This window comes from Camelus bactrianus, chromosome 34, assembly GCF_048773025.1.
Source record: "Camelus bactrianus isolate YW-2024 breed Bactrian camel chromosome 34, ASM4877302v1, whole genome shotgun sequence".
NCBI classification, from domain to species: Eukaryota; Metazoa; Chordata; class Mammalia; order Artiodactyla; family Camelidae; genus Camelus; species Camelus bactrianus.
Window position 1 is genome coordinate 16,146,398 of NC_133572.1, and position 25,442 is coordinate 16,171,839.

A 25,442-nucleotide genomic window follows, 5' to 3' on the forward strand; every position below is an offset into this window, starting at 1 on the left:
AGGGAGGCGTGTTCCTTCTTTTTTTTTTAGTGCAATGGCTTTGAAAAACTCTAAGTGCAGACATTGTTGTTAAAAGGAACAGCTCCAACTCTCATGACTTTTTCCCTCAAAGTACTGTGTGCGATCATTAATCAGTTCTTTCCATGGGTCATTTTATGTCACAGAGAAACGTTAACATGCTCTGAATGTCCTTCAGGAGCTGAGGGGAAAAACTACCCTAGAAAAAAATCATTGGAGGGAATCACACTTTATAAACTTAAATGAGTGAAAATATTTTTTGGAACGAGACCTTCTCACATCACACACAGTTCATTCAGTTAAATTTTCCAGATTCCTTCTGAAATTGTGGATAATTTTTGCCTTATTTGGAATCATCAAAGGACACATTCTTCATAAATTATCTAAAGGTACATTTGTTTATTCCACAGTGCATATGGTAATAACTATGTTTTACTGCATATATTCATGAACATGAATTAAATTAACTTGGGGAAAACATCTTGTTTTGCAGCCAATCTTCATCTTTAAAAGGCAAGGACTGTTATAAAAGGTAAAATTTGAATACAATGATTGAATTGCATACATTACTTTTAGGCTGTCTTCGGGTAGCTAGTTTTGATAAAAACTAATTTTGTGCTTTCATAACTCACCAATTTAAAATTTTATCTATGGCTTAGAATCCACAAATAATACTTTTATTTTTGTTTAATTATTCAAACCTCATGTTCTAAGACAGGAGTCTGGAGATTTGGTTCTAGCTCTGTCACACTCAAGCTGTATGGCCTTCCCTGTGATTATAAACAATCCAGACCACACTTTCTTCATCCGCAAAGGTGAACGTTCCTTGCAGACACTAAAGTTGTAAAATTCCAAAAAATTGCACCTTCCCACACCGCCCCTGCCCCAAGATGTTTATGTACTAATCACCATAACCTGGGAACGTTGCTTTGTATGTCAGGAGGGAAACTGCAGATGTGATCAAGTTAAAAATCTTGAAATTAAGAGATTATCCTAGATTATCCAGGTGGGCTTGATGTAACCACAAAGGTCCTTGTAAAAGGGATACACGAGGGGTCAGAGTCGGAGAGAAGGCTTTGAGGTGATGAAAGCAAAGGTTTGAGTTATGTGGCCCCAAGCTAAGGAATGCCAGCAGCCTCTAGAAGCTGGAAGAGGCCAGGAATGGATTTTTCCCCTTGAGCCTTGAGGAGGAACCAGCCCTGCCCATACTTTGGCTCTAGCCCAGCGAAACTGATTTCAGACATCTGGCCTCCAGAACTGTAGGAGAATACATTTACATTGTTTTAAGCCGCTAAGTTACTGGTAGTTTGTCACAGCAGCTGTAGGAAATTAATGCTCCATATTATGAAACAGCTCTTCGCATTGGTGGCGTGAGGAACTCTATGGATGCTCTCCCGGTGAAAAAAAATCACACCTAATGAAAATTATACAAACAACCAAAGCCTCTGGAAACTGTCCTAATGACATACAGAAAACGGAGAAATAGTTATTTAAGGAAATCTACTAAATCTCATGAAAACAGCAAGCCTCTGGCATCTGAACTATGTCTTGCTCCCTACCCCCCGGTTCAATGCAACAGAAGCCCTATTCTGGGTGGGTGTGGCCAGAATGACTTCGTTCTTTCTTCAGGCCAGCCTAGTCGGGGAAAATTAGGCAAGAGAATAAAGTAAGAGGCATTCCAATTGGAAAAGAAGCAAAACCATTTCTATTTGCAAATGAAAGGAGCCTGTATACTGGAAATACTAAGGAATCCACTGAACACCTCTTAGCACTGATGAATGAGTTCAGCACAGTGGCAAGGCACATGAGCAATACCCAGGAATCAACTGTTCTTCTATCCATTAGTAATTAATGATTGTAATTCTATCCATTGGTCATAAGCAATACAAAATTAAAATTAAGAAAATAATTCCATTTACCATGGCATCAAAAAGAATGAAATACTTAGGGATAAATTCAGCAAAAGAAATGCAAAACTTGTACTCTGAAAACTACAACACATTGTTGGAAGAAATCAAAGATCTAAATAAATGGAAGGCATCCTGCGGTCATGGATTTATACACTAAACTGTAGTCTATTAAGTGTACAATAAATAGAACAAAGTGTACACACCTTAATTTAAAAAATGTTGTTTTTGCTAAAAAGTGCTAACCATTATCTGAGCTTTCAGCGAGTTGTAATCTTTTTGCTGGTGGAAGGATTTTGCCAGGATGCTGATGGTTGCTGACTGATGAAGGTGGTGGTTGCTGAAGACCGGGGTGGCTGTGGCAATTTCTTAAAATAAGACACCAGCAAAGTTTGCTGCATTTATTGACTCTTCCTTTCATGAATGATTTCTCTGTAGCACGCAATGCTGTTTGACAGCATTTTACTCATAGAAGAACTTCTTTCAAAATTGGAGTCAGTCATTCCCTCAAACCCTGTCACTGCTTTAGCAATTACTTTTATTTAATATTCTAAATCCTTTGTTGTCATTTCAACAATCTTCACAGCATTTTCACCCGGATTAGATTCCATCTCAGGATATCACTTTCTTTGCCCATCCACCAAGAAGCAACTCCTCATCCGTGCAAGTTTTATTGTGCAGGAATTCAGTCCCATCTTCAGGCTCCACCTCTAATTCGAGTTCTCTTGCTGTTTCCACCACATCTGTGGTTACTTCCTCCACTGAAGTCTTGAACCCCTCAAGGTCATCACTGAAGGCTGGAATCAAATTCTTCCAAACTCCTGTTATGCTGGTATTTTGACCTCTTCCTATGAACCTCAAATGTTTTTTAATGGCATCTGGAATGGTGAATTCTTTCCAGAAGGTTTTCAATTTACTTCGCCCAGACTTATCAGATGAATCACCATCTATAGCAGCTGTAGCCTTGCAAAATGTATTTCTTAAATCATAAGACTTGAAAGGCATAATTACTCCTTGATCCATGGGCCACAAAAATGGATGCTGTGTTATCAGGCATGAAAACAACAAGAATCTCACTGTACATCTCCATCAGAGCTCTTGGGTGACCAGCTGCATTGTCAATGAGCAGTTATATTTTGAAAGGAATCTTTTTCTGGGCAGTAGGTCTCAACAGTGGACTTAAAATATTCAGTAAACCTTGTTGTCAGTAGATATGCTGTCACCCAGGCTTTGTCGTTCCATTGATAGAAGACAGGGAGAGTAGGGTTAGTATAATCCTGAAGGGCTCTAGGGTTTTTGAAATGGTAAATAAGCACCATCTTCAGTGTAAAGTCACCAGCTGCATTAGCCCCTAGCAAGGGGGTCAGCCTGTTCTTTGAAACTTTGAAGCCAGACATTGACTTCTCCTCTCCAGCTATGAAAGTCCTAGATGGCATTTTCTTCCAGTAGAAGGCTGCTTTGTCTACACTGACAACATGACTAGCATAGCCACTTTCATGAATTATCTGAGCTGGATCTTCTGGGTAACTCGCTGCAGCTTCTCCATCAGCATTGGCTGCTTCACCTTGTGCTTTTGTGTTATGAAGGTGGCTTCTTTCCTTAAACTTCATGAACCAACCTCTGCTAGCCTCAAACTTTTCTTCGGCAGTTTCCTCATCTCTCTCAGTCTTCACAGAATTGAAGAGAGCAAGGGCCTTGCTCTGGATTAGGCTTTGGCTTAAGGGAATGCGGTGGTTGGTTTGTTCTTCAATCCAGAGCACTACATTTTCCTCCGTATAAACAATAAGACTGTTTTGCTCTCTTATCATTTATGTGTTCCCCGAAGTCGCACTTTTAATTTCCTTCAATAACTTTTCCTTTAACATTCACAACTTGGCTAACTGTTTGGGGTGCAAGGCCTGGCTTTCAAGCCTATCTCAGATTTCAACATGCGTTCTTTGCTAAGTTTAATCATTTTTAGCTTTTGATTTAAAGTGAGAGACCTACGACTCTTCCTTTTACCTGAACACTTACAGGCCACTATAGTGTGTCAGGGAATAAGGAGCCCTAAGAAGGAGAGAGAAACAGGGGAATGGCCAGTCGGTGGAGCAGTCAGAACACACACAGCATTTATCAGTTAAGTTCTCCATCTTATATGGGTGCAGTCTGTGGTGCCCCAAAACAATTACAATAGTGACATCAAAGACCACTGATTACAGATCACCATAGCGAATGGAAAGTCTGGAATATTGGGAGAGTTACATGTGACACAGAGACACAGAGGAAGAAACGCTGTTGGGAAATTGGCACCAACAGACTTGCTCAAGGCAGGGCCGCCACAAGCCTTCAGTTAGTAAAAATAAACAGTTTCTGCAAAGCTCATTTAAGTGGAGAGCAATACTATGCGACATGCCTGTACTGTATATATAGAAAAGCAGAATAATGTTCAATTCAATGTATCTTTATGAAACTTAGATAAAGTCACCTTAATTCAGCAAGTAGCATAATAACTATCTGTATTATTACTTGCCCACAATGGCAAGCATTTAAAATGCACATTTGCTATGCCATATAAAGCTTTGTGATAAACAGCAGAAGAACCCTTATGGAACCCTAGAATTCTACAGAAAGTAATTTGAGACACACAATTTAGAAATTAAGCAGTTGCTAAAAACATAGTCCATTGAGATTTCTCTGCTTTCCCATTTTAATCTTCTTTACTCTTGAGTAACAAATGTGTCATTATTATTTGTGCTATTACATATAACTACAGTAGTTCTTTCCAACTGTTAAAGAGTAGCTTGGAAATATTTCTATTAAAAAATTGGTGCATTTGTGATCAGAAATTCTGAAGCTGAATTCTGCAGTCCAGGGGCTTTAGCTCACTGCACAATCTCCTCTTTAATCCAGTTACCAAGCTTCACCCAAAACTTTAAAAAATAAAAATATCACATTATTATGGTCTACACCTGAAACTAATATATTACTGTAAGTCAATGATACTTGAAAAAATTTCCCCAATGTTAACCAAATTAATTTTATGAATTAGGTACCATTTAAAAATAATGTAGTTAAAGAATCGAGGGCAATGCTTGTTTTGTTTGGGCCTTGAGAAAAGGAAGTTGTTAATCACAATAACTCCGTGTCACAGACTAAATATCTGTATCTTCCTCAAATTCTTACACTGAAGCCCTCAGCCCCTCTATGATAGTGTTTGGGCGGGGTTGGGGCGGCTTTGGGAGGAAATTACAGTTAGATTGGGTCATGGAGCCCCCAAGGTGGAATGAGTGTCCTTACAAGGGGATGAGGAGACCAGGGTGCTCTCTCTCTACCATGTGAGGAAACAGGGAGAAGGTAGTTGTCTGTGAACCAGGAGTAGGACCCTCGCCAAGAACCAGATCACACTGGCACCCTCATCTTGGACTTCCCAGCCTCCAGAACCGTGAGAAATGCCAGGCTTTGGCATTCTGTTATCACAGCCTGAAGGACTAACACACCTCATCTGTCTTTGTCTATCTCTGCTTCAGTAGGACAGGCGCCGGAGAATACCCATTAGCTCTGTTTTTCCAATGTAACTTGTTTCTTACCAAAAAATACATAAACAACAAACTTATCTTTTGATCTCCTTTCCCCTCCTCACTTCAGAAAGAAAAGCACTGAGAAACGGTTTCTTAAGAATTTCTCTTTTGAGACAGAGCTACCCTAGCTCATTCCGGTGCCACATCTGGATTAATTTCAATCTGATCTCACTTACAAGCCAACTGAAATTATACTGTCTGCAAATAAGACCTCTCAGACTTGTATTTTCCAGTGTACTATTTGGTTATGTCACGTCTATTTTCAATATCAGAGGTCAGTCAGTACACATTCAATGACTCAGCGAATACAATGTGCCAAGCACTGTTCTACCTATTGGAAATATCACACAAGAGCATAGCCTTAAGAAAGATTAATAGTCCCTCAAGAATAAGCTTCTCAAGGATCTTATATTCTGTTGGATAAGATGGAAAATAAACAAACAGGAAAGCAGACATATAAAAATAGCAATTTGAGACTGTGATAAGAGTTAAACAGTAAATGAGTCACAATAGAATGACCAAGGGAAGCCTTTCTAAAGCAGATGACATCTGAGTTGAGTTGTGGGTGACAAGAAGTAGCAAGACATACAAAGGACTGGAGGAACCAGAGGGGGCAAAGGGACCAGAGGGACCAGAAGGCAAGGACTCTGAAATCTTGGTGTACTGGAAAAATAGGAGTGTGGTGGGTAAGTGAAGGAAAGAATGGCATGAAATGAAAAGATAATCTACCTGATTGTAGAGGGCCTTATACACACTAGGACGTGGGGTAAACAGGGGAGAGAGAAGATCTGATTTACATATTTCTTTTTAATTGCAAAGAAAATGTCACTGGAAGCTCTGTGGCAGACTTTCTTTTCAATTCATTGGCCAGAATTGTATCACACGCTCTGTTTTACTTTTAAACCAATAACTGACAATAGGAATGGCACTACCACAATTGGGCTGTGACTAACCAAGTTTCTCCTGGATGTCTAATCACCCCAGGGCATGGTCCCCCAATACTCACACAAAATCGAGAATTCTGCTAGCAAGGAAGAAGGCAGGAACGGCTGTTGGATAGGCTTCTGGTGGAAAGTATCACAGAAAACCTATGCTATCCAAGTGAAGGGGACAAATAGCCAGTTGATTATACAAGTATGGAATTCAGGGAAGGGTGTCGGATGGCAGATGAAGCCTTCTACAGATGGCTCATATTTAAAGATGGGATGAGATCACCTGGAGAAAGTGTTTATATATTTAGAAGACATTCCAGTATCATGCTTGGATATATCCCAATATTTAGAGATCAAGTAAAGGAGGAGAAACAAAGAAAGGACTGGCCAGAGCTAGTTGCAGGAGAGTATTTGTCTTAAAAGCCAAAAGAGAAGTGTTCCAAAAAGGGATTGGACAATGGGTCAGATGTTGTTGAGAGGAAGGTGGGTACAATTAAAAAAGACGAAGTGTACACAGGATCTAGCAATGGTGAGATTGTTGGTGGCCCTGACAAGAGCTGATGCAGTAAATGGTTAAGGTTGATAGAATAACCAAAGAATGAATGAAAGCTGGGGAAGTATTTTGAGATTTGCTGTGAAAAGTACAGAAAAATAAGGGGAAGGGAATCATGACGAGGAAAAGTTTGGTTATCATAATTTGGGAGATTACAGAATTTGTTTGTATGTTGCCTGGAACGATCTGGTGCAGAGAAAGACACTGATACACCGATGGTATAGAATAGAGGGAGGTTAACTCTAAGAACAAAATCCTTGGAGAGGTGAGAGTGCTGGGATCTGAGTATGAGACGAGGGACTGACATCTGATAGGAAAAGATACACTTATTCCCATTTCAGAAACAGGGAATACAGAGAGGATGTGGGCACGGAGACTGAAAGGTGTGGAGATTCAATAAGATGCAGGCATTCCTGTATCATGGCTTAGATTTTTTTCAATTAAGTATGAGTCTAAGTCATCAGCTAAGAATGGAGAAGGAGAGAGTGTAGGAGGTTTGAGGCGAGAGGAAATATGAAGTACTTATTTCAAACACTCTAAAGGGAACTTTATTAGGGAAAGGTAGGAGGGCCCTTTGGCAGTAATGTGGATGCATATATAAGGCGTGGGGTCACAAATTTAAAGTGCAACCAGCAGACAGTTGCGACATAATCTCCAGTAGGTACAGGCAGAGAGAAGATAGCTGGTAGACTCACGAACTGGGGTCTAGCCAGGCAGGTACAGGAAGAGTGGGGACTGTATTTGAATTGAGCATGTTTTCAAGTAAATTATTTTACTAATGGGTTGTGAATTGTCAGCTGAGTATAAAGAGAAGCCCAGTTAAGAGAGCAGCGAAGATTATGAGAAAGTGGCAGCATCAATGGACCGGAGGCATCAGTCAAACTAAGGAATAATTGCAACGGAGGCTCTACAGTAAGAAAGCTGACAGGACTGGGGGTGGTGACCATCAGAATACGTTCCCGCTCTCAAGAGTTAGATTGCTCATGCATTATTACTTTGCATTTTCGAAAGACCGAAGCACCTGCTGAGCCCAGCTTGCTAAAAAAGGGCACAATTACACGTGGCTAAGAAGCAGCCATGTGACTGGGGAGCTGTGCTAATTCAGCAATGACATGGTAAAATGGGCCACATAACATTAGATCTGAACAACAGGGTGACATTGCAGCATAAGGAAGAGTCTGGGCTTGAAACCACAGCAACTGATTCAGACCCAGACTGGGACATGCAGAGGCTGTCTATTTTGGGGCACACTTCTTAACCACTCTGAACCCTGGATTATCCTTTTAAACTGGGATATGGTTACCTCCCTCCCAGGGGTTGTAATGCACATGAAGAAGGTGAATATGTGTAAGTGCCTGGAAATAAGAGGTCCGCAGTAAATATTAACTACTGTGAAATAAGGAGCCAGGTTCCTAGCTTGTGTTCTGAGGGTAGGTGGTGAAGGGACGTGTCAACCAGGACAGAGAAAGGATTCTCCTTACAGGGTTATCACGGATGAGGGTGAAACCTGGTTTGGTTATTGCATTATATATAATAATTTTGATGATAGGAAGGAAGGTCTAATTTTTGGCTAGTGACATTTAGAGATCAGAAATAAAATCACAGTGTCAAGATTAACGTTTTTTGAATAAATGATGAATCCAAAACTAGGAGACACAGTGGTGGTGGGTGTGGTGGCAGGTCTATCCCAGCCCAGCAAGACAGTGTGTGGCCACTGGAGTTCAGTGTTTCTTAGTGGGTTCTAAAACCATCTAGCCTTTGTCTCCCTCTCAGCCTTCTCTGATCTCTCCCAGCCTCTCCAGTTGCTCTGATCTCTCATTTGCCCCTAATTTGTCATTTGATTGGTCTATCTTTCCTGATTCATCTTGGTTTATAGGATATAGTCTCCCTTTTAAATGGTCTTCTGCTTTCCTGTTGATGGGCTGCCCAACCTGGCCCTGGGATCTCTCTTTTTTTAACTTGTGTTTTCTTGAGTCCTTTAGAGGGGTAGCTGGATTGGGAATGATGTCTGCTATCCATGAACACCCAGGTATCCATGTAACCCAAAGTCCTGGTTTTTCAATACTCCCTGGCTTAGATTATTACAGGAGGAAAAAGTGGACTGGAAATATGCAGCAAGGAAACACATTTCAGAGAACTATCACCATAAGCAAATCCTCTGAGTTTTTATACTATAAAACACTGTATCCTGTAATACAGACTGATTGAAGTGAAAAGTTCGACTTAAAAATAGTTCTACATTCAATTCTATCATTACTTCCGTTATTGTCAGTTATAAATAATCACAAAAACTAGGTTAAACTAGTAGCTAATTTCTTACAGTGAACAGATAATATTGTTTGTAATTAGCAAAACTAACAATCCACCTCAGCACTGGCTGTATTTATATACAAGTGGAGAGTACTTTAAATGATTAGATCATGTGGGGAAGTTTTCTCATAATTTTCATACACCACACTTGCCTAAGACATTTCTATCAATGGAACTAATCAAATCCTTAGCTTGTAAAACTCAAATTGAAAAGAATTATTAAATTACTCATTTTCATTTAAAAGAAATGTGACAATGAATACAAAATTCAGTTGGGAAAGGATACTCTATATGCACAAAAAATCAACTAGTTATAATAATGGCTTTCCAAGATAAATCTGTTTGCTTCTGCATTATATTGGCATGAAATGGATGAAATAATTATTCAATTCTTTAAGAATCCCTTTGTAAGTGTGTATGAGCCTCCCTTTCCCCATGGAATCAAGCATCTCATAAACTAAGTTCTTATCCTAATTTGGTCACAGATTTGCAGGGAGAAACAGACCTTGGCAAGTCACCTGATCTCTCATGGGCTTCTCTATGCTTGCCTGTCGAGTAAGGGCATTGGAATACATAGTTTTTTCAGATCTCTTCCAGCTCTACAATTCTCAGATTCTATGAATAGAGAAGTAGTTTTGAACTATATTATTCATCTTTTTACAGAAAGTTATTTTTAAGCTATATGAAGCTTACACATTTTTAATTGGCCAAGAAATCAAGTATTTATTCAAAAATAAAAGAAAATCCAGTCCACAAATCGACCTCTACAAATAATTATTATAACAGAGAAGCATGCTGGGCATGGACCTCTGGTCTGATAAGGTTTGTACACAGTACCTGTATAAATCACACACTGATTTCTTAGCTAAATGAGGTCCTTCGGGTTATGCTGTGATTTTCAGTATTACGAGTGCAAAGGGCACATTCAGTGAATTTCCATGGCTGATTCTGCACAAGTAGTCATTTTGCATCTACAGCAAGCTGAGTCTATTTAAAGACAAAAATCCATTCACCAAAGTCACCTTCACAGATTTTCGCAAATGTGTAAGTTTAAGCAATGCTTAGAGTACACTAGATTGATTAGAGTTAAAAAAAAAAAAAAAGACACTTTGAAATTGCACTTAATTTTGAACTAAACGTAAATTTACAAAGCAATGTGTGAGCCTTAGCACGCCCTTTCCATGCTGATCACATCAGGTTCCTTAGACAAAGCGGCAAAGGGGGTCATTAACTCCTAAAAGAGCAATTAGGTAAAAGTGCTGTAATTTACCAAATGTATAACGTATGATGCTTCTGGAAGGGTTTCAGTCTATGCAAAATCGGTAAAATAATAACAGATGTTTCTTAAAGGGAAACTAACAATTCAATCTTTTTCTTCTTTCCTTCTTTCCTTCCTTCTTTTCTTTCTTTCTTTCTTTCTTTCCTTCCATACTTCCTTCCTTCCTTCCTTCTTTGTATCATCTAAATTTAGAGTTCATTTCCTATAGAATATTACATTGGCCGATTTAGAGATTATATCTTGTTTCAAAAATACAACTTTTTAGTGCTGATTAAAATATAAGATTTCATAATTTTCAATTTTATGACCTAAATTCTTTGTATCTTCTTTTCTCTCTTAGGCAGCCTTTTCAATGCAATAGTTCTAACATATTTAACTCTATACATGCAAAAACATTCCTATCATCTGATGAGCATGGGCAATACCTCAAAGGTACTAGTAAATTGACTATATTTCAAAAAAAAAAAAAAAAAAAAGGAAGTTACTATAGTAATCCCACCAAGCCAGAAGGACAACATTCTAAACTCTGGAAATTTCCTTCTAGAGGGACTTAAACGTCTGTGCAGGCCATATTAAGAATTAAGGAGAAGACATATAGTGAGAAAACTGGGGATGAAAACACACCACACACCACTCATTTTAGTGGGTTGGCTTTGAAAAGAAGAAAATCATTTGAAATCAAGTAAAAATAGGTAGAAGTCATTCTCAAGAGCCCAGCAAAGGCAGAAGAGAAAGTTCCCGGGGAGAGGTGGGTGCTGAGCATGAAAGGGAGGGCAGACATGTGAGGGAAGCTGCTGTGGGAGAGCTGGGGCAACGGGCAGCACGAAGAGCGGACCGCCTCGGAGATGGGCTTCCCTTCCTGTGGGAGAAAACAGGAAGAGGGGAGGAAGAAGGAATAAGAAACAGCTGTGTGTTGAGCTGGACACTCTGCAAGATACTTTACAGAAATGTTATCATCTGGTCATTGCAAGGCCCCTGAGATAGACGGTGGTCCTTATTTTACAGACACCGTCAATAATTTATCTATTTACTTTACACCTAGATAACTGATCTAGCTATATGCCTCTCTACTAACAAGTGACAAAACAGCCTTTTAGGCCCTAAACTGATGTTCACCCCTATTTTACTGCACTGCCTCCCAGAGAAAAAGGCTGAGGAGTCAGGGTACGGACACTACAATACTGTATGACAGGACATGTGTGGAATCTAAAAAATAATACAAATGAAAGGCCATGCAAAACAGAAACAGTCTCACAGACGTGGAAACAAACTGGTGGTTACCAAATCGGAGCAGGAAGGGGGAGGGGCAAACCAGAGGGAGGGGATAAAGAGATACAAACTACTACGCATCAAATAGATAAGCAACGAGGATATGCTGTACAGCACAGGGAATTACAGCCATTATCTTGTAATAACTTTTAATGGAGTATAATCTGTAAAAATACTGAATCACTATGCTGTACACCTGAGACTAATATAATACTGTAAACCAACTATACTTCAATTAAAAAAACTTTTTTTCATTAAAAAAGAAGGAAATGGAGGATGAGAGTGACAGTGGCTTACTTCTATTTCAGCTGGACATATGTGGGATCTAAAAAAAGAAAAAAGCAGACACTAATGAACTTATTTCCAAAACAGAAACAGACTCACAGACACAGTAAACAAACTTATGGTTACTGGGGGGAAAGAGGGTGGGGAGGGATAAATTGGGAATTCAAGACTTGCAAATATTAACTACCATATATAAAAGAGGTAAACAACAAGTTTCTTCTATACAGCACAGGGAACTATATAGTCAATATCTTACAGTAACCTATAGTGAAAAAGAATATGAAAATGAATATATGTATATATATGTACGACTGAAACATTATGCTGTCCACCAGAAATTGACACACTGTACACTGACTGTACTTCAATTTAAAAAAAATGTCAAGAGGACATGGAGTTGGAGGTTTAAGGAGAATATAGGAAACTTCATCTGTGATGCACAAATTAGTCTCTGGTGCAGCTTTTCTTTAATCTAGCTGTTACAGACTAGTTGTCGCTGAATAAAACTTTGGAAATCAAGTCCTATTGATTTAAATATACTCTTTCTTTATGTCTGCATAATTTTCTATCAGTTATGTTCTTGACACTGTTTCTCTGTCCTTCCATCTGTCAGTTAGAAATGCACGAGAAACCTATATAAAAGAACTCTCTGTTGGTATTTTTCATAAATCCATTTTAAAGCAGTTAACTATTACCCAATTTTTTTGTCTCAGCTCAGTTCGTCTTCACTGAGTTTCTTAGAGCACAACTTACAAGGCACGTCACAATCGGGCGAATCAAATCAAATCAAAGTCTACAAATATTTACTGGGCATGGATATTCTTGATGCAGCTTGACCAGATTCGCCTGGTTCTATGAAGATGATGGAGTAAACCAGGATGCTGACTGGTAAGTAAAAGAATCACCAAGAACAAAAATGGTCTGAAAGGACCTTCTGTCCTGCCAGGACTTAAATAGTGACAGCAGAGGTTCGGCTAGGAGCATCAGGACGAGGAGGCCAGCCAAGCAGGAGAGGACTGGCCAGTACTCCAGCCAGCTGGGGGCAGCACGAGGTCTGGACAGTGGGTCAGATAACAGCTCTAACAGGCAGAAGAGAAGAGCGTGTGCTCTCATCATGCACACAGATACATAAACGTGTGCTGGGACCTCAGTGGCAAATGCCAGTAGGCAAGAAGAGAAAAAAAGAACTACAGCTGTGAAAACTGACCCAGATAAGGCTCTGACCTTCCAGAGGGTAGCCAATAGCCCAGACAGACAGTCAAAAGTGAGTGCGGTCACATCAAGTTCTAGTGCAGCCTCGGTAGACACCCAAGGGAGCACCAGAGCAAGGAGAAGCATGACTGCAGGGAGTGGGACCCATTCATTCATTGTGGGGCCAAGTGACCAGTCTGTTGAAAGGCTGGAGGCAATGCATGAGGGCTAAGTAAAAGCGAGGCAGCGAGGCGGGGCCCCGGTAGCCAGCTGAGCTGACGTGCAACGTCGGACGTCAGGGCGCTGATGTGTTCAACCAAAGTTCAAGTTATAAACACAGCTGTACAGAAGGGACTGGTGCAGCACAGGCCAGATGGAGACTCCTCCCAGATTTCTGGGTCTCTTGGTCTATATGTCTGCAAGGCTAACTACACACCCCACCTTCCGAGCTTGGCGCGGAGGGGGTGGGGGTCGGAGAGGGCAAAACCTTCCCAGCTTCTCTCTGTCCCGGTTTGACTGACATTGGTCCCAGGCCAGACCGAACCTTAAGGGGACATGCTTCCCTGGGTACAGAGGAGGGGCTGAGGAACGTGAGCGAGCACAGAGGCAAATAGCTTCTGCCCAGTTTCATGCTTCCTGTTAGGTGTGGGTCAGCAAGGACAACAGCCTGCAGGCAGGTCCTGACCAGGACTGGGACACCTGCTGAGTTACTGGATTCTGGGAGTGTGACAGCTTCCCAGCTCGGGGGCCCAGGCAGACGTGGGAGAGAGAGAGGTCAGGCCAGGTCAGCAACCATAGCACCTGGGGCTCAGATCACCTTTCACAGTGACCCTTCAAAGCCTGGGGCCATGGGACCAAATTAGGGTGGCCCATTGGAGATGCCAGTCCATAGGCCAGGCAGGCTCAACAGGCTCTTCCTGTGTCCTTCATTCCAGCCCTCCCTTGGGGCTTGTTGAGCCCTGCTTAGTCCCTCTCTCTGCCTGATTGCTGCTTACAGAGTTCTGGAAGTTACTGTTAAACATTTTAGTATATATAGATCCCTATCGAAAGTTTCTTTGGTAAGCAGCAAACATTAAATATCAAAGGTCTTTAAATTAATAATGTTTTCTGAGTGCCCACTGTGTACAGATCCTTCACCTTCAGTGTGCTCTCAATGAAAAGACAGGTCATGATCTGCTCACTTCCATACATTTTCAGTCAGTAACATTTGAACATCTAAATACTCCTCTCTGCTCATTATATCCCTCCTTCACACATGGCACAGGCTCCTGGGGAGATTTGAAAAATTAGTCATTTTGACCAGGCTGAAAATTAAAACAAAAAAAAATCAGCCCCGACAGGTTTGGGGCTTTACCAAAGCAAATTCCTACTTCCAGAAATTCTTTGCTTTTATTTGTCAAGTAGCCCCAAGACTGCCCGGATTTGGAGAGAAACCCGGGCTGGTCTGTTAGCAATTTCTGGGGAAACGCCCCATTTTCTGGGAAATCTCAGTGGGTGATTGCCCAGTTTAAGTCCAGAGTTTCTCAGGAGTGGAAGGACAAGGGTGCTGAGGGTGTATTTCAAATCCTTCCTGGGACTGGGAGAAGCTGGCAATACCACAGGCACAACTCTTCTTCTTCACTGCTTCACCCCACCACTAGCCTTCACCACACACCACACACTACAAACACACACACAGACACAGATACACACAGCCTGTGAGAGCAGATTTTACTCCAATGTGAGGCCAAAGTGACTCTGACACTTACAACTAATCAAAAAGAATCTCAGGCAAGGATGTAAGAAAGCAGCTTAAGAAATGACGCAGTATGTCACGATGACCCGACCTAAATAATACAAACTGGTAAAGTGCTGAAGGCAGACAAGTGCTTCTAGTGTCAAAGGTGCAACCCTTGCTCTCCTGAGGGCTCAATGGCAGCTAAAGGAAGTCGCTGGGCCTGCGTCTGGATTGTGGAAGGCAAATAAATAAAAAAGGAAAGGCAGACGAGCCCACATCTAGGCAAGGATGAGCCAGATCCAGGCAAGGCTGGAAATTAAGGAAAACAAGGAGAATCTGAGAGAGGCAGACCGATGCTGCAAACCTGAACCAAGCAGCGGGCAGTGCTGAGATGGAGTAAATTACAGCGTGTACAATCTCCCTGGTCTGCACGTTCAAAAATGAATGAATTAAGGTGGGAAGGAAAGGGAGACTATGTTAATTCTACAAAGTAGTAAAATCAGTTTCCAAATCTGAAAAAAAATTATAGTCAGGCTCATTAGCTTATTAACATTTTGACTTCAATTTTTCAGGATTTAGAATGTGAACACAAATAACCCTTCAGAGGGAACATGTCATAATATCCCCTGTGCACACGTGAGCTCTGCCACTAATTAACAGACAGGATCTTCCGAAGGGCTGTTGCCACCTTCCTGGGTACAGGCTGTACTGTTAGAAGAAATGGGCTGAAACAAGGTGTTCCACCACCCAGAACCCAGGCTAATAACGGCTCTTAATGCCAATATTCTCTGACTTGGAAAGGACTGAAAATGCCTCAGTGTGAAGAGAGTTAATGGGGGTACGTGGAAAATTGGGGTGGGAAAGAGAGATCTGGGCACAGGGCCAGGTAAGCTCCTCTGTGAATGGTTTTTTGCTAAGGCTTCATCAAACTGCTGTAGGTCTCACTGTGTCAACTGTTCAGCTTGAGGAGCTTCTCAAAGGCCCTGGACACAGTGCAGTCGTGTTCCAATCCGGGTTAGCAAGATTAACCCAAGGGCAATAGGACAAGACCCTGAGAGTCTGAAGATTAACCAGCACTTGAAACGAAACAAAACAAACAAAAAAACCCAAACAACAACAAAAGCTTTAGAGGAGGGAGAGAACAGCTTGTAAACCCTTAGAAACGTATCTGCACAAGATTCTAGAATCAGGATTTCCCAAGAGCTCTGTGTGAACGCCCTATTTTGCTCAACCCTGGCTATTGCTGTAAAGCAAACATTTCTATGTTGCTGCATACTGTACTGACAAAGCACCTTGGAGTCATTTGCAGAATATGATCTGCAGTCCAGGTAAAGAAAGCAAACCGTTCAATTATAATCCATGCTGAATGCAGATGATCAAAAAAACAGCAAGTGTGCTTACCACAATCTCTGCATTTGTTTTATGGCAACATAAAAATATAGTGCCTACATGTTGTCCAGCGAAGTTGCCAAGTCTGTGCGAGGCTCTTTATGAGACAATAAAGAATACATTCAATCCGGTAAGAACACAGAAATTGCCACACTGGGTGGGCCAGCGTTCCTGCAGCTCTGTCATCTGCTGCCAGCACACCCTTCACAGGGAAGGGAGGGTTTGGTTGCATCTTCTCAAATCTCTTGCATCCTCCCAATTCTCTTCACGGTGGAACCTCTTTTTCATGGGCTCCTTAGCAGAATGCACACTCCAAACCTTTCAGCTCTGCTTAGTTACTAGGAGCAGCTCTGCTGTTCACAAAACTGTTCCAATTCTTTCCAAATCCACCTTCCCAAAGTCAGGAGTTTCACAAAAGTACTTGCTATGCAAAATTGTAAGTCAGATAGTGAAATTTTTAAGCCTTCTTCTTTTCTGTAAGAAACTATATGAAAATATCCCAAAGGCATTTTTTAGAGCAATAGAGCATACTTGGAAAACTTTAAAGAATTTACTCAAGGGAGGTACAAAATACAGTCTTAAAAGACTTGGAGGTCTTAAATCTGGGGATTCCATTAGCCGTGTTGAGGACCGAGAATATTTTAAGCTCTAGAACTGAGTCGGTCTCTCGCTTTGCACAGCAATGACCCCAGTACCTGACCAACAGAGGCTCCCATTCAGTCTATGTTTGTTAAAAAAAAAAAAAAAAAGACTAATGTACTAGTTTATTCATATTTAATCTCCATCGATCAGGCCTGGTTAGAGGTAAATTAAAATATTATGACTTTTTCTTGAAGATTTCAGTTTTTCAGTATTTCCCTCTTCTTTCAAAACTTTTCCCATTACCATAGTAATAAGCTTTATGTCTTCATAGCAGCTACTGTTGTCCAGTGTTATGTATGGATTTACCTGTTTGGTTTTGGCCTGTCTCCTCCACCATGAGGCGAGTCCAGGATAGTGGTAATTTTTGTCCATTTGTTCAAACATAGTGTTAGTACTGGAACAGTACCTGGCATACGGTATGCATTCAGTAAGCACTTGCTGATTGGTGAGGGGATGGATTTTCTTCCCCGCATTTTCACCAACCAGACAGAGGGCAACGAGGCCAAGTGAAGGGAGGCCAGTCAGGCCAACCAAGAGATCCCTGCCCAGCCACGAGCACTTTCTTAATGCCCCCTGCCCAGCTTCCTTTTGCAATGTGGTTCTGACTACTGCACCTGTATTCCCAAACATTTGACAGTATAATGACTTGATTTTTTAATTTTTTAATTTTTTTTAACATTTTTTATTGATTTATAATCATTTTACAATGTTGTGTCAAATTCCAGTGTTCAGCACAATTTTTCAGTTATTCATGGACATATACACACTCACTGTCACATTTTTTTCTCTGTGAGTTATCATAACATTTTGTGTATATTTCCCTGTGCTATATAGTGTAGTCTATTTTGAAATCCCAGTCTATCCCTTCCCACCCTCCACCCCCCTGGTAACCACAAGTCTGTATTCTCTGTCTGTGAGTCTATTTCTGTCCTTTATTTACGCTTTGTTTTTGTTTGTTTGTTTGTTTTTGTTTTTGTTTTTTAGATTCCACATATGAGCGATCTCATATGGTATTTTTCTTTCTCTTTCTGGCTTACTTCACTTAGAATGACATTCTCCAGGAGCATCCATGTTGCTGCAAATGGCATTATGTTGTCGGTTTTTATGGCTGAGTAGTATTCCATTGTATAAATATACCACATCTTCTTTATCCAGTCACCTGTTGATGGACATTTAGGCTGTTTCCATGTTTTGGCTATTGTAAATAGTGCTGCTATGAACATTGGGGTGCAGGTGTCATCCTGAAGTAGATTTCCTTCTGGATACAAGCCCAGGAGTGGGATTCCTGGGTCATATGGTAAGTCTATTCCTAGTCTTTTGAGGAATCTCCACACTGTTTTCCATAGTGGCTGCACCAAACTGCATTCCCACCAGCAGTGTAGGAGGATTCCCCTTTCTGCACAGCCTCTCCAGCATTTGTCATTTGTGGATTTTTGAATGACGGCCATTCTGACTGGTGTGAGGTGATACCTCATTGTAGTTTTGATTTGCATTTCTCTGATAATTAGTGATATTGAGCATTTTTTCATGTGCTTTTTGATCATTTGTATGTCTTCCTTGGAGAATTGCTTGTTTAGGTCTTCTGCCCATTTTTGGATTGGGTTGTTTATTTTTTTCTTATTGAGTCGTATGAGCTGCTCATATATTCTGGAGATCAAGCCTTTGTCAGTTTCACTTGCAAAAATTTTCTCCCATTCCGTAGGTTTTCTTCTTGTTTTATTTCTGGTTTCCTTTGCTGTGCAGAAGCTTGTAAGTTTCATTAGGTCCCTTGATTTTTTAATTTTAAAATAAAAATAATACTAATAAATAGAATGTTCTATTTCCTTCTGTTCAATAATCAGGCAGGTCAGAGACACTCTAGTCTTCATACTAACAACCTGTTGCCATAGTAACAATAACAAGCTTGGTTTCTCGGGGAAGGTGAAAAATCATTTTCAGCTGATAGATTGAGGGAACGGTCTCTCTTTTTTTTTCTTTTCTTTAACATTTTTTATTGATTTATAATCATTTTACAATGTTGTATCAAATTCCAGTGTAGAGCACAATTTTTCAGTTACACATGAACATATATATATCCATTGTCACATTTTTTTTTTCTGTGAGCTACCATAAGATCTTGGATATATTTCCCTGTGCTATACAGTATAGTCTTGTCTATCTATTCTACAATTTTGAAATTCCGTCTATCCCTTCCCATCCTCCTTTTTTTTTGTTTGTATTTACTGTGTTCATAAAAAAAAGACTTCCTTTAAAAACATAGTGGTCAATCATTATAATTGCTTTGATGTTTAATTTTTCCACAAAGACTTGTTTTAAAGGAGGTAATTCTTCTCATCAAGTGGAAGTCACAGCATCACCTTGATTCTACATAATCAACTTTATTTCCATTTTACAGATGGGTAAAGAGAAATACCACATTATGGGTGATCTATCTTCAGCTCAAAATGCAAATGACTGACTCAAATGATTAGAATTGTAATCGAATTAGATCTAACTAGAATCCAAAATTGATTTTAAAGCTCTCAAAAATGGTTTTAAATCCAAAAATGTAGTCCTTTTCTCTTTTTCTATTTGGTCTTACTTTCCAGTGACTCCATAAAATAGGGAGATTCAACATAGATGCCTATTAGTGAGATGAATGACAAAAGGAGAGATGGAAGTAAATGAATACAAGGTAAGCATTCAACAATGTTTGGGGCAAATTGGATTATTTTAGGCTAAATGCTGTTTGGGGAAATTATATATAAAGCTTTCACGGGGGGCACATTCTGGAACATATTTTGTACTCGAAGATGCAGGCAGATTCTTTAACTAGTAATTTTTTTCAGTATGTGTATGAAGCAGCATATAGCACAAAAGAATATTAAAATTACTTTTTTAATGAGTGAACTTGAATAACACTGGCTTTTATAATCACAGTCTAATATTTGATTTTCCTTTTTTTCAGGTTCAGTCTGCCTTTCCTGATATCTTTTACACTTTTTGAGAGCATTGGTCACGCCTTCCTCTTTATTTGCATACAATAGTCAAAATATGCTTATTAATTTATCACTTTCTCTAATAGATATGAAAGTAATTAGTGTTTCATTTTTCTTAAAAAACAATGCTTATTGAAATATTAGTTCTACTCTAAAAATAATGCACGTTCATTTTAGAGAAATGGAAAATAATAAAAAACAAAATTAAAATGTATTATTTTCCAACCTGGACATAACTTACCCTAACAACATTTAATAAATTTAATTTACTCATTTTTTCTTGGTGTATATAAACTATGCTCTTTAAAAAAAAAATCAAAACCACAATTGTCTCTGGCTCCATTCACTTGATGACAGTTAAACATTTTCTATTTGTGTACAGTTAGCACAATATAAAAACAAGGAATGAAAACAGAACACCTCATATTTTAAATTAGAATGAATCACAAACATATGTAATGTTCCTTCTAAAATGTATTTTTAAAACCACTCAGTTATTATTAAATTCTAATGCAATAAACAGAATTGCCTGAGGCCCTGCTCTTAAGAACAAAAAGAGGATGATCTTCAGGTCTTGGTGCATATTTCTGGGTTCTATCCGCCTATTCTTCCCGCTTCAATTGCAGCTTGTCCTCTATCAAGGAGGCCCAGGTACAAGGAAATGGACAGAGCTCAGCCCCTCCCATCATTTCCTTTCGGTAATCCACATATGCAGCTATCTGCTGTATCCCCCAACACAACGCTGCCTCACAGCTTCTTTGAGGCTTTCTTTTCAACACGTCCCAGGGCAGAGCCCCAGTTAGAATCACTAGCATCGCTAATGCAACAGTTCTCGCTCACATCACCACATCTTCTCTTTCACGGTATTAGTTTTCAGGAGTCATTTCATTTCGTGCTTTTTCAATTGGTTTATTTATTTGTTCTATTTTTAAAACAAAAGCTTTGACATCCTTTAAAGTAATGAAATGACTGAGTCACTCCTTATGAGCTATGAAAAAATACCTTCAATTTATGAAAGAAGGTAATATTTTACTGCATTATTTTACTTCTAAAAAAACAATCATTTTAAGTTTCTCAAAAAATTTGTAATTTAAAAAATGGAATAGAAGTCAGGTTAAAAATAAAAGAGCTGCATATAGCTTAATATCAAAAAAGCAAGTAACCCAATCAAAAATGGGCAGAAGACCTAAACAGATATTTTTCCAAAGAAGACATCCAGATGGCTAATAGGTACATGAAAAGATGCTCAGTATCACTAATCATTAGAGAAATGCAAATCAAAATATAATGAGGTATTACCTCACACCAGCCAGAATGGCCATCATTAAAAAGTGCACAAATAATAAATGCTGAAGTGGGTGTGGAGATAAAGGAATGCTCCTACACTGTTGGTGGAAATGTAATTTGGTGCAGTCACTATGGAAGACAGTATGGAGATTCCTTACAAAACTGGAAATAGATTAGCATATGATCCAGCAGTCCCACTCCTGGGCATGTATCTGGAGAAAACTACAATTTGAAAAGACACATGCACCCCAACGTTCACAGCAGCACAATTTATAACAGCCAAGACATGGAAGCAACCTAAGTGTCCATCAACAGAAGACTGGATAAAGAAGACTGGTGTATATATATACTGGAATATTACTCAGCCATAAAAAGAATGAAATAATGCCATTTGCAGCAACATAGATGGACCTAGAGATTATCATATTGAGTGAAGCAAGTCAGACAAAGAAAGACAAATATCATATGATATCACTTACATGTGGAATCTAAATATATATACATATAAACTCTATCTACAAACCAAAAACAGACTCATGGACATGGAAAACAAACTATGGCTACCAAAGGGGAAAGGGCGGGGAGGGATAAATTAGGGGTTGGGGATTAATAGACACACATTAGCATGTATAAAATAGATAAACAACAGGGACCAATCTATAGCACAGAGAACTATATTCAATTTCTTGTAATAACATATAATGGAAAAGAATCTGAAAAGAAAAAATATACATGTATGTATATGTATAACTGAATCACTTTGCTGTACACCTGAAACTAACATTGTAAATCAACTACACTTCAATAAAAAAATTTAAAAGCCACACACACACACACACACACACACACACACACAAAAACAATAAAAAAATAAAAGAGCCAGGATTTTTGGTTTTCGGCACTTTTAAATTTCGTATGAATCTAGCATATTAAACAGAAAGTAAAATGTTTGATCTTATTGCTATTTGACCTACCATTCATATTTGCCTGGTAACTACCCCAGGCTAGTGGGGATTCCAGAGGCAGCGAAAAGTCACACATCCTGACTTAACTCCTCGGTCCCAGACAAACCAGGATGGTTGGTCCCCCTAAGTCTTGTTCAGCGAGATGAGCTATTTTTACCTGACAACTCATGTTCATGATGCTGGCAGTATTTTCTAGGGAGTGAAGAACAGTTTAAACAAATTAAACTTTTACCCATTTTATGGTCCGATTCCTGTCAAGCTTAACAGGAGGCTACTGTGGTCATTATGGGAGATGTTTTCGGCCCTCTGCATTTCTTGTAAGAATACACGATTTGAAACATGTTTGTTAATTGCTCAGAAGCTCATATGCTGATGCATGCATACAACAGCAACTTGATAAAACTGCAAGGGCTCCATTTCTCATTGCCTTTTGTTTCTGACTACTCTTAGCTCTGAACAGAAGGAAAGCCCGGACAATTCCAAACTTCATGTCTTTCAGGTGTGACTTTTTTTCCCTCAAAATCTTTAGTACTGGGGTCTCTACTAAAGCTAACATCTCCTGTAGTTCTCCAGAGCTGCTTCTCGGCACCAATGCAAGGCATCCACCCAGAGGCCTGAGAAAGACACTCTGGTGGTATCACAACTGGAGCACACCTGCCATCCTTCTGCCTGTTGGTAGAAAATAACCTACCCCTGGAAGGCTTCCCCCACTTTCCTTTTTTAGCAGATTTTGCTAGCAGTCTGTCCTCAAGCTGACCTTACCTTGGTGCTCTTCTGCTAATGCACTGCATTGTGGTGACTGCCTCTTCAATTCATCCCGGGGTTGAGGACTATAAGGCACGTAACAACATCTTGGTGCAGAGTCATATTTTGCTAATATGAAAATTTATTACTGTTCCCACACAGGGCACAGAAATATTTCATAACAGCTGGGGGAAAAGGTTTTATGACTTAAGGAAAAAAACCTGACATTTCCTTTTCAGCTCATACTAGTTTATAACTTGAGCCCAGGAAACTCGTTGCTTGAGCATCTCGAAAATGAAAGCTCATTGTTTTTGGTAAATCTCACCCGTATCCTATAATGTATGGCAGTTTCATATCTCCGACTTTAATGTCACTGTAGATTTGGAAGGCACTGTGACATTTTTATCACAATAAAAATATCAAAGACCAATTCTTTTTAATTCATCAGATACGGTTTTAAATTTAAATAGAGATCTTAGTTTGAATGGTGACGAAGATAATTACTGTAGGACCATATTTTATTTTTAGAAAACATTTCAAGAGAAAAACTACATCAAAGAGATTTTGGAACTTGTTTTGTACCTCAGATTAGAGAGGCACAATTTTAATGCCCCAATATAAGAGAAGATAAATGGGTTTTAAAAAGAATTCTCAGAGATGCACTGTAAATGACTAGATTCCTTAAAATTTGTCAGTTTATAAATATTATGTGAGGATTATGTTGGCTCCATATGGCTCTTTGAGGGTTTGAATTTCTTTGGAACGTTGGTGGCAGATGCATAAAAAAGGATTATTACATCAAGTTGTACAAGAAAGGCAATGTGGCCTCAAATTGTTCATCTTCTAGACTTTCTCATCAGTTAGATAAAGGTATAAGATTCAGCTCTGCCACTGACTGACCGGGCCACTTTGGATATGTTACCTAATCTCTTTAAGCCTTGGTTTTCTCATCTGTAAAATGGGGACGCTGTTATGAGAATTAGTTAAATAATGTACAAACAGCACTTAACACACTTCTGGTGTGTGTTAAGCACTTAGTAAACAATGAACACTATTAGTAGCTTCATTAATCACCAGAGATACTGGGATGCACAATGGAAGCAACATTCCTGAAGCCATCTCATGCTGCTGTCTCTTCAAAGAAAGCCCTCTCCCACTTATGACGACTGACAGCCCAACCAGAGTTCCAGGTACCAAACAAATGTGCTTTAATCTAAGAAACCTTCCCTGCTTCCCTCAACTGTATGTGAACATTCATTCTTTCATGCCCCAAATTCTTATCATTTGCCTACACTAAAATCCCAAAATACATAGAGGCCTTGGCATTTAGAATTCTTTGTGTTCTTACCACCTTGGGGGCAGGAGTTCTGTCTACTCATTTAGCCTTCCCCATCCTTTAAGCTCCTAATTGTACAGGAGCTGCCCCTTATGATTCGTGCTCTTTTTTTATATGCACAGACACACAATTTCAGATAACTGGTTGCATTAGTCAGTTTTGCTGCAGTAAAAATCAGTCTTCCAAAATCTCTGTGGCTTTCAACACAATTTTCTCTTTGTGGTATGCAGAACTCTCAGAAGACCCGCATGGTCTCTACCCCTTGGTGTTACTCCTGTGATTATGTTACCTCACATGGCAAAGGGATTTTGCTGATCACATGGGGCTCCCTGCCCTCTGGGTCCAGCCTGGGCATGTGCCCCTGTCCTGGCACTGGCCCTTCCTGCCCAGCTCTTTCACGCACTGCCCAGGGTGCCTGGGAGCACCACACTGGACCCCTCTTATGAAACCAGTGGTGCACATGCCTGGGCCCTGCTGGCTGCCCAGGGGCCTCCTCTTTATTAATCAGCTGACTTGAAGATAAGGAGACCTTGGTGGACCTAACCTAATTACATGAGCCCTTTAAAAGCCAAATGTTTTTCTCCAGCTGATGGTCAGAGACTTGCAAGATTCAAAGTGCTATCGTTGGTCTGAGGATAAGAGATGCCACACTGAAAAGTCCCGAGAACAGCCTCTGGGAACTGAGAGCAGTCCCTGGCCGACAGTCAGCAAGAAAATGGAACTTCAGTCCCACAACCAAAAAGAAATAAATTCTGCCAATGCCAATTCTGCCAGTGAGCTCAGAAGAGAACTCCAAACCGCAAATGAGAACAGCAGCTGACACCTTGATTTCAGCCAGTGAGACCCAGAGCACAGTACTCCATAGCTCTGTGCCCAGACACCTGACCGGCAGAATCTGTGAGATAATACATTGTGGTTTTAAGATGTTAAGTTTGTGGTCATCTGTTTGCAGTAATAGAAAATGAACGCACACTTGTTTACATTTTGGCAGCTTTGTGTTGGCAGCTACCAAAATCCTGCTCAGCTCTGCTCTACATGTCTTCATGTTCCGGGATCCATATTGAAGGTGCTTCCCTATTTGGG

At 39.9% G+C, this 25,442-nt stretch overlaps 1 protein-coding gene and 1 long non-coding RNA gene across 33 annotated transcripts in view; one reads left to right on the forward strand and one right to left on the reverse strand.

The window, feature by feature from the left end:
* Positions 1-25,442, reverse strand: part of LMNTD1 (lamin tail domain containing 1) — a 314,635-nt gene that overhangs the window by 62,772 nt on the left and 226,421 nt on the right. The window contains exon 1 of one of the 31 annotated variants that reach the window (XM_074357501.1): positions 6,489-6,588. The exons of the other annotated variants lie outside the window; for them this stretch is intronic. The gene's annotated coding sequence lies outside the window, so the exon portion shown is untranslated. Of the gene's footprint in view, positions 1-6,488; positions 6,589-25,442 lie in introns of those variants that run through there. 31 annotated transcript variants of the gene reach the window in all.
* LOC141575908 (uncharacterized) lies at positions 5,903-25,418 on the forward strand. 2 transcript variants are annotated; one of them, XR_012504006.1, is made up of 4 exons: positions 5,903-6,168; positions 12,824-12,998; positions 19,638-19,723; positions 19,997-25,418. It is a non-coding gene; the product is annotated as an uncharacterized LOC141575908 (long non-coding RNA). The 2 variants fall into 2 exon arrangements; XR_012504005.1 differs by having other exon boundaries at positions 19,638-25,418.